We start from the raw sequence: 8892 nt of genomic DNA, 5'->3' as shown, positions 1-8892 counted from the left end.
AAAACAAATAAATCCTCGCACCAACGTGATAAGGGGTTGTCAATCCCTACACGGCCACTTACGAGAGTGAGATCTGATAGATGTGATAAGATAATATTTTTGGTATTTTTATGATAAAGATGCAAAGTAAAGTAAAAGCAAAGTAAAAAGCAAAGGAAATAACTAAGTAGTAGGAGATTAATATTATGAAGATAGACCTGGGGGCCATAGGTTTCACTAGTGGCTTCTCTCGAGAGCATAAGTATTCTATGGCGGGTGAACAAATTACTGTTGAGCAATTGACAGAATTAGCATAGTTATGAGAATATCTAGGCATGATCATGTATATAGGAATCACGTCCGAGACAAGTAGACCGACTCCTGCCTGCATCTACTACTATTACTCCACTCATCGACCGCTATCCAGCATGCATCTAGAGTATTAAGTTAAAAACAGAGTAACGCCTTAAGCAAGATGACATGATGTAGAGGGATAAACTCATGCAATATGATGAAAACCCCATCTTGTTATCCTCGATGGAAACAATACAATACGTGCCTTGCTGCCCCTACTGTCATTGGGAAAGGACACCGCAAGATTGAACCCAAAGCTAAGCACTTCTCCCATTGCAATAAAGATCAATCTAGTAGGCCAAACCAAACTGATAATTCGAAGAGACTTGCAAAGATAACCAATCATACATAAAAGAATTCAGAGAAGATTCAAATATTGTTCATAGATAGACTTGATCATAAACCCACAAGTCATCGGTCTCAACAAATACACCGCAAAAAGAAGATTACATCGAATATTTCTCCAGAAGAGAGGGGGAGAACATTGTATTGAGATCCAAAAAGAGAGAATAAGCCATCTAGCTAATAACTATGGACCCGTAGGTCTGAGGTGAAATACTCACACTTCATCGGAGAGGCTGTGGTGTTGATGTAGAAGCCCTCCGTGATCGATGCCCCCTCCGGCGGAGCTCTGGAACAGGCCCCAAGATGGGATCTTGTGGATACAGAAAGTTACGGCGGTGGAATTAGGCGTTTTGGCTTCGTATCTGATCGTTTGGGGGTACGTAGGTATATATAGGAGGAAGGAGTACGTCGGTGGAGCAACAGGGGGCCCACGAGGGTGGAGGGCACGCCTGGCGGGGAGGCGCACCCCCTACCTCGTGGCCTCCTCTTTTGTGTCTTGACGTAGGGTCCAAGTCTCCTGGGTCTTGTTCGTTGAGAAAATCACGTTCCCGAAGGTTTCATTCCGTTTGGACTCCGTTTGATATTCATTTTCTTCGAAACCCTAAAACAGGCAAAAAACAACAATTCTAGACTGGGCCTCCGGTTAATAGGTTAGTCCCAAAAATAATATAAAAGTGGATAATAAATCCCAATGATGTCCAAAACAGTAGATAATATAGCATGGGGCAATCAAAAATTATAGATACGTTGGAGACGTATCACTCCTAGATGATTTGTCCTTCCTTTCCAACTCCTAGCTTCTCCATGATGTTCTTCGTTCATAACGGTCATCTCTACTTCTCTCTCTAGGTGGTGATTCTTCTCTTCTACTTCTCCTTTTGGGCGAGTCTTCTCTTCTTTTGTAGGGAGCCGTACACTCATTGGAGTAGTGTCCGGGTCTTCCACAATTGTAACAATTATATTCACGACTCGAAGATCTTTTGTCATTGTAGGACCTTGACTTGGAACTCCTTTCCTTGCTTCTACTCTTGTAGAACTTGTTGAAGTTCTTCACCATTAGGCTCAATTCTTCATTGAAGGCTTGTTTCTCACTTGATGATGTAGGGGCATCACATGAGGCTTTGTAAGCACCACTTGACTTGTTGTGAAGCTCTTCCTTATCCTTGAGTGACATCTCATGAGCAACAATTCTTCCAATGACTTCCGTTGGCTTGAGATCTTTGTAGTTGGGCATCATTTGGATCAATGTGCAGACGGTATCATATTTTCCATCCAAGGCTCTTAGGATCTTATTGATGATGAATCTATCGGTCATCTCTTCACTTCCTAAGCCGACAATCTCATTTGTGATGAGAGCGAGCCTAGAGTACATTTCAGCGACACCTTCACCATCCTTCATTTTGAACTTGTCAAGTTGACTTTGAAGCACATCCAATTTGGATTCCTTGACGGAGTCGGTACCCTTGTGCATATCAATCAAAGTATCCCAAATTTCCTTTGCATTCTCAAGATGGCTGATTTTGTTGAATTCTTCGGGGCACAATCCGTTGAAGAGAATATCACAAGCTTGAGCATTATATTGTAGCATCTTTAACTCTTCCGTGGTAGCTTCACGGTTTGGTTATCTCCCATCAAAGAATTCACCTTGCAAGCCAATACACACAATAGCGCCCAAACGGCGGTGTTATTCCAAGAATATACATTTTCATCTTATGCTTCCAACTAGCAAAATTAGTACCATCAAAGTAAGGACCTCTACGGTGGTAATTTCCCTCGCTAGATGCCATACTCTTCTAGGTTGTGAAACCAAGGCTATGATCACCAAAAGCTATGAAAATCAAGGCAAATGGAGACCAAAGCTATGATACCACTTGTAGGATCAAAAGTATGTATAGAGGGGGGTGATTAGACTACTTGACCAAATAAAAATCTAGCCTTTTCCCAATTTTAAGTCTTGGCAGATTTTAACAACTTAGCACAAGTCAAGCAATCAACCTACACATGCAAGTCTAAGAGTATAGGAGCGGAATGTAAAACATTGCACATGAAGGTAAAGGGAGGAGTTTGGAGGGAGCAAACGCAATATAGACATGGAGATTTTTGGCGTGGTTCCGATAGGTGGTGCTATCATACATCCACGTTGATGGAGACTTCAACCCGGCGTGGATCCAAAAAGAGAGAAGAAGCCATCTAGTTAATAACTATGGACCCGTTGGTCTAAGGTGAACTACTCACACTTCATCGGAGGGGCTATGGTGTTGATGTAGAAGCCCTCCATGATCGATGCCCCCTCCGGCGGAGCTCCGGAACAGGCCCCAAGATGGGATCTCGTGGATATAGAAAGTTACGGCGGTGGAATTAGGGTTTTGGCTCCGTATCTGATCGTTTGGGGGTACGTAGGTATATATAGGAGGAAGGAGTACGTCGGTGGAGCAACAGGGGGGCCACGAGGGTGGAGGGCGCACCTGGGGGGGTAGGCGCGTCCCCCTACCTCGTGGCCTCCTCTTTTGTGTCTTGACATAGGGTCCAAGTCTCCTGGGTCTTCTTCGTTGAGAAAATCACGTTCCCGAAGGTTTCATTCCATTTGGACTCCGTTTGATATTCCTTTTCTTTGAAACCCTAAAACAGGAAAAAACAACAATTCTGGGTTGGGCCTCCGGTTAATAGGTTAGTCCCAAAAATAATATAAAAGTGGATAATAAAGCCCAATAATGTCCAAAACAGTAGATAATATAGCATGGAGCAATCAAAAATTATAGATACATTGGAGACATATCAAGCATCCCCAAGCTTAATTCCTGCTCGTCCTCGAGTAGGTAAATGATAAAAACGGAATTTTTGATGCGGAGTGCTACTTGGCATAATTTTAATGTAATTCTTATTAATTGTGGTATGAATATTCAGATTCGAAAGATTCAAGATAAAAGTTCATATTGACATAAAAATAATAATACTTCAAGCATACTAATAAAGCAATCATGTCTTCTCAAAATAAAATGCCAAAGAAACTTATCCCTACAAAATCATATAGTCTGGCTATGCTCTATGTTCACCACACAAAGTATTTAAATCATGCACAACCCTGATGACAAGCCAAGCAATTGTTTCATACTTTTGACATTCTCAAAACTTTTTCAATCTTCACGCAATACATGATCGTGAGCCATGGATATAGCACTATAGGTGGAATAGAATGGTGGTTGTGGAGAAGACAAAAAAGGGAGAAGATAGTCTCACATCAACTAGGTGTATCAACGGGCTATGGAGATGCCCATAAATAGATATCAATGTGAGTGAGTAGGGATTGCCATGCAACAGATGCACTAGAGCTATAAGTATATGAAAGCTCAAAAAGAAACTAAGTGGGTGTGCATCCAACTTGCTTGCTCATGAAGACCTAGGGCATTTTGAGGAAGCCCATCATTGGAATATAGAAGCCTAGTTCTATAATGAAAAATTCCCACTAGTATATGAAAGTGACGAAATGAGAGACTCTCTACTATGAATATCATGGTGCTACTTTAAAGCATAAGTGTGGTAAAATGATAGTAGCATTGCCCCTTCTCTCTTTTTCTCTCATTTTTTCTTTTTTTATTTGGGCCTTTTCTCCTTTTTTATGGCCTCTTTTCTTTCTTTTTTTTTTAATTTTTCATCCAGAGTCTCATCCCGACTTGTGGGGGAATCATAGTCTCCATCATCCTTTCCTCACTGGGACAATGCTCTAATAATGATGATCATCACACTTTTATTTTCTTACAACTCAACAATTACAACTCGATACTTAGAACAAAATATGACTCTATATGAATGCCTCCGACGGTGTACCGGGATATGCAATGACTCATGAGTGACATGTATGAAAGAATTATGAACGGTGGCTTTGCCACAAATACTATGTCAACTACATGATCATGCTAAGCAATATGACAATGATGGAGTGTGTCATAATAAACGGAATGGTGGAAAGTTGCATGGCAATATATCTCGGAATGGCTATGGGAATGGCATAATAGGTAGGTATGGTGGCTGTTTTGAGGAAGGTATATGGTGGGTGTATGATATCGGTGAAAGGTGCGTGGTATTAGAGAGGCTAGCAATGGTGGAAGGGTGAGAGTGCGTATAATCCATGGACTCAACATTAGTCATAAAGAAATCATATACTTATTGCAAAAAATCTACAAGTTATCAAAGAAAAGCATTACACACATGCTCCTAGGGGGATAGATTGGTAGGAAAAGACCATCGCTCGTCCCCGACCGCCACTCATAAGGAAGACAATCAATAAATAAATCATGCTCTGACTTCATCACTTAATGGTTCACCATACGTGCATGCTACGGGAATCACAAACTTTAACACAAGTATTCTTCAAATTCACAACTACTCAACTAGCACAACTTTAATATCACCATCTTCATATCTCAAAACAATTATCAAGCATCAAACTTCTCATAGTATTCAACACACTCATAAGAAAGTTTTATTATTAATCTTGTATACCAAGCATATTAGGATTTTAAGCAAATTTCCATGCTATTTAATATTCTCAAAATAATCTAAGTGCAGCATGATAGATCAATAGTTTCTATAAAACAAATCCACCACCGTGCTTTAAAAGATATAAGTGAAGTACTAGAGAAAAACTATATAACTCAAAAGATATAAGTGAAGCACATAGAGTATTCTAACAAATTCCAATCATGTATGGCTCTCTCAAAAGGTGTGTACAGCAAGGATGATTGTGGTAAACTAAAAATTAAAGACTCAAATCATACAAGACGCTCCAAGCAAAACACATATCATGTGGCGAATAAAAATATAGCTCCAAGTAAAGTTACCGATAGAAGTAGATGAAAGAGGGGATGCCTTCCGGGGCATCCCCAAGCTTTGGCTTTTAGGTGTCCTTAGATTATATTGGGGGTGCCATGGGCATACCCAAGCTTAGGATCTTGCCACTCCTTGTTCCATAATCCATCAAATCTTTACCCAAAACTTGAAAACTTCACAACACAAAACTCAAAGTAGAAAATCTCGTGAGCTCCATTAGCAAAAGAAAACAAAACACCACTTCAAGGTACTGTAATGAACTCAGTACTTATTTATATTGGTGTTAAACCTACTTTATTCCAACTTATCTATGGTTTATAAACTATTTTACTAGCCATAGATTCATCAAAATAAGCAAACAACACACGAAAAACAGAATCTGTCAAAAACAGAACAGTCTGTAGTAATCTGTAGCTAGCGCAAGATCTGGAACCCCAAAAATTCTAAAATAAATTGCTGGACGTGAGGAATTTATCTATTAATCATCTGCAAAAATAATTAACTAAATATCACTTTCCAAATAAAAATGGCAGCATTTCTCATGAGCGCTAAAGTTTCTGTTTTTTACAGCAAGTGTAACAAGACTTTCCCCAAGTCTTCCCAACGGTTCTACTTGGCACAAAACAGAGGCTAGATAAATTATTTATTACTAAACATGAGCAAAAAGCAAGGAATAAAAATAAAATAGGGTTGCCTCCCAACAAGCGCTATTGTTTAACGCCCCTAGCTAGGCATAACAAGCAAGGATAGATATAGGTATTGCCATCTTTGGTAGGCAATCCATAAGTGGCTCTCATAATAGATTCATAAGGTAATTTAATTTTCTTTCTATAAAGTGTTCCATGCCTTTCCTTAATGGAAATTGGAATCTAATATTTCCTTCCTTCATATCAATAATTGCACCAATCGTTCTAAGGAAAGGTCTACCAAGAATAATAGGACATGAAGCATTGCAATCTATGTCAAGAACAATAAAATATATGGGCACATAATTCCTATTTGCAACAATAAGAACATCATTAATTCTTACCATAGGTTTCTTAATAGTGGAATCCGCAAGGTGCAAGTTTAGAGAGCAATCATCAAAATCACGGAAACCTAACAAATCACACAAAGTCTTTGGAATCGTGGAAACACTAGCACCCAAATCACATAAAGCATAACATTCATGATCCTTAATTTTGATTTTAATAGTTGGTTCCCACTCATCATAAAGTTTTCTAGGGATAGGAACTTCCAATTCAAGTTTTTCTTCATAAGATTGCATCAAGGCATCAACGATATGTTTAGTAAGTGCTTTATTTTGACTATAAGCGTGAGGAGAATTTAGCACGGATTGTAACAAGGAAATACAATCAATAAAAGAGCAATTTTCATAGTTAAATTCCTTGAAATCCATAATAGTGGGTTTAGCAACATCTAGGGTTTTAGTTCTTCCATCCCACTTTTATCAATTTTAGCATCAAGATCAAAAAATTCCGAATTCTTGGAACGCCTTCTAGGTAAAGGTGGATCATATTCCGTCCCATCATTATCAAGATTCATATTGCAAAACAAAGATTTAATAGGGGACACATCAATAACTTTTAGATCTTCATCTTTATTCTCATAGCAATCCGGTTTAGCAGCCATCCTATTAACTAAGGTGGCTTGCTTATACGAAATTTCAGCGGTCAACTTCTCAAGACAAGCAATTTGGGATCTCAAACCATCGAATTCTTTAGACATATCATCAAGCTCTTTATTCATAAAACTCATAAAACTTTTCTGTTCCTTAAGCTCGTTTCTGAAGAAACTATTATGTTCAAATTGCAAAACCATAAAGCTCCTGACATTGCTTTCGATCTCTTCTAATATTTTAAGGTGAAGATCACCAAATTTAGGTAGAGCCATTGTGACAAGCAAGCAAACTAACACACAAGCAAACAAAAAGCAAGCAGGCAAAAAGAGGCAAATAGAGAAAGAGAGGGAGGATAGAGAGAGAGGGCGAATAAAACAGCAAGGGTGAAGTGGGGGAGAGGAAAACAAGAGGCAAATGGCAAATAATGTAATGCGGGAGATAAGGGTATGTGATGGGTACTTGGTATGTTGACTTTTGCATAGACCTCCCCGGCAACGGCGCCAGAAATCCTTCTTGCTACCTCTTGAGCACTGCGTTGGTTTTCCTCAAAGAGGAAGGGATGATGCCACAAAGTAGCGTAAGTATTTCCCTCAGTTTTGAGAACCAAGGTATCAATCGAGTAGGAGGCTACGCGCCAGTCCCTCGCACCTGCACAAAACAAATAAATCCTCGCAACCAATGTGATAAGGGGTTGTCAATCCCTACACGGCCACTTACGAGAGTGAGATCTGATAGATATGATAAGATAATATTTTTGGTATTTTTATGATAAAGATGCAAAGTAAAGTAAAAGCAAAGTAAAAAAGCAAAGGAAATAACTAAGTAGTAGGAGATTAATATGATGAAGATAGACCCGGGGGCCATAGGTTTCACTAGTGGCTTCTCTCGAGAGCATAAGTATTCTACGGTGGGTGAACAAATTACTGTTGAGCAATTGATAGAATTGAGCATAGTTATGAGAATATCTAGGCATGATCATGTATATAGGCATCACGTCCGAGACAAGTAGACCGACTCCTGCCTGCATCTACTATTATTACTCCACTCATCGACCGCTATCCAGCATGCATCTAGAGTATTAAGTTAAAAACAGAGTAATGCCTTAAGCAAGATGACATGATGTAGAGGGATAGTCTCATGCAATATGATGAAAACCCCATCTTGTTATCCTCGATGGAAACAATACAATATGTGCCTTGTTGCCCCTACTGTCACTGGGAAAGGACACCGCAAGATTGAACCCAAAGCTAAGCACTTCTCCCATTGCAAGAAAGATCAATCTAGTAGGCCAAACCAAACTGATAATTTAAAAAGACTTGCAAAGATAACCAATCCTACATAAAAGAATTCATAGAAGATTCAAATATTGTTCCTAGATAGACTTGATCATAAACCCACAATTCATCGGTCTCAACAAATACACCGCAAAAAGAAGATTACATCGAATAGTTCTCCACAAGAGAGGGGGAGAACATTGTATTGAGATCCAAAAAGAGAGAAGAAGCCATCTAGCTAATAACTATGGACCCGTAGGTCTGAGGTGAACTACTCACACATCACCAGAGGGGCTGTGGTGTTGATGTAGAAGCCCTTCGTGATCGATGCCCCCTCCGGCAGAGCTCCAGAATAGGCCCCAACATGGGATCTCGTGGATACAGAAAGTTATGGCGGTGGAATTAGGGTTTTGGCTCCGTATCTGATCGTTTGGGGGTACATAGGTATATATAGGAGGAAGGAGTACGTCGGTGGAGCAATAGGGGGCCCAC

Source organism: Triticum dicoccoides, chromosome 4A (genome assembly GCF_002162155.2).
Source record: "Triticum dicoccoides isolate Atlit2015 ecotype Zavitan chromosome 4A, WEW_v2.0, whole genome shotgun sequence".
Lineage (NCBI taxonomy): Eukaryota > Viridiplantae > Streptophyta > Magnoliopsida > Poales > Poaceae > Triticum > Triticum dicoccoides.
This window is presented reverse-complemented; position numbering follows the sequence as displayed.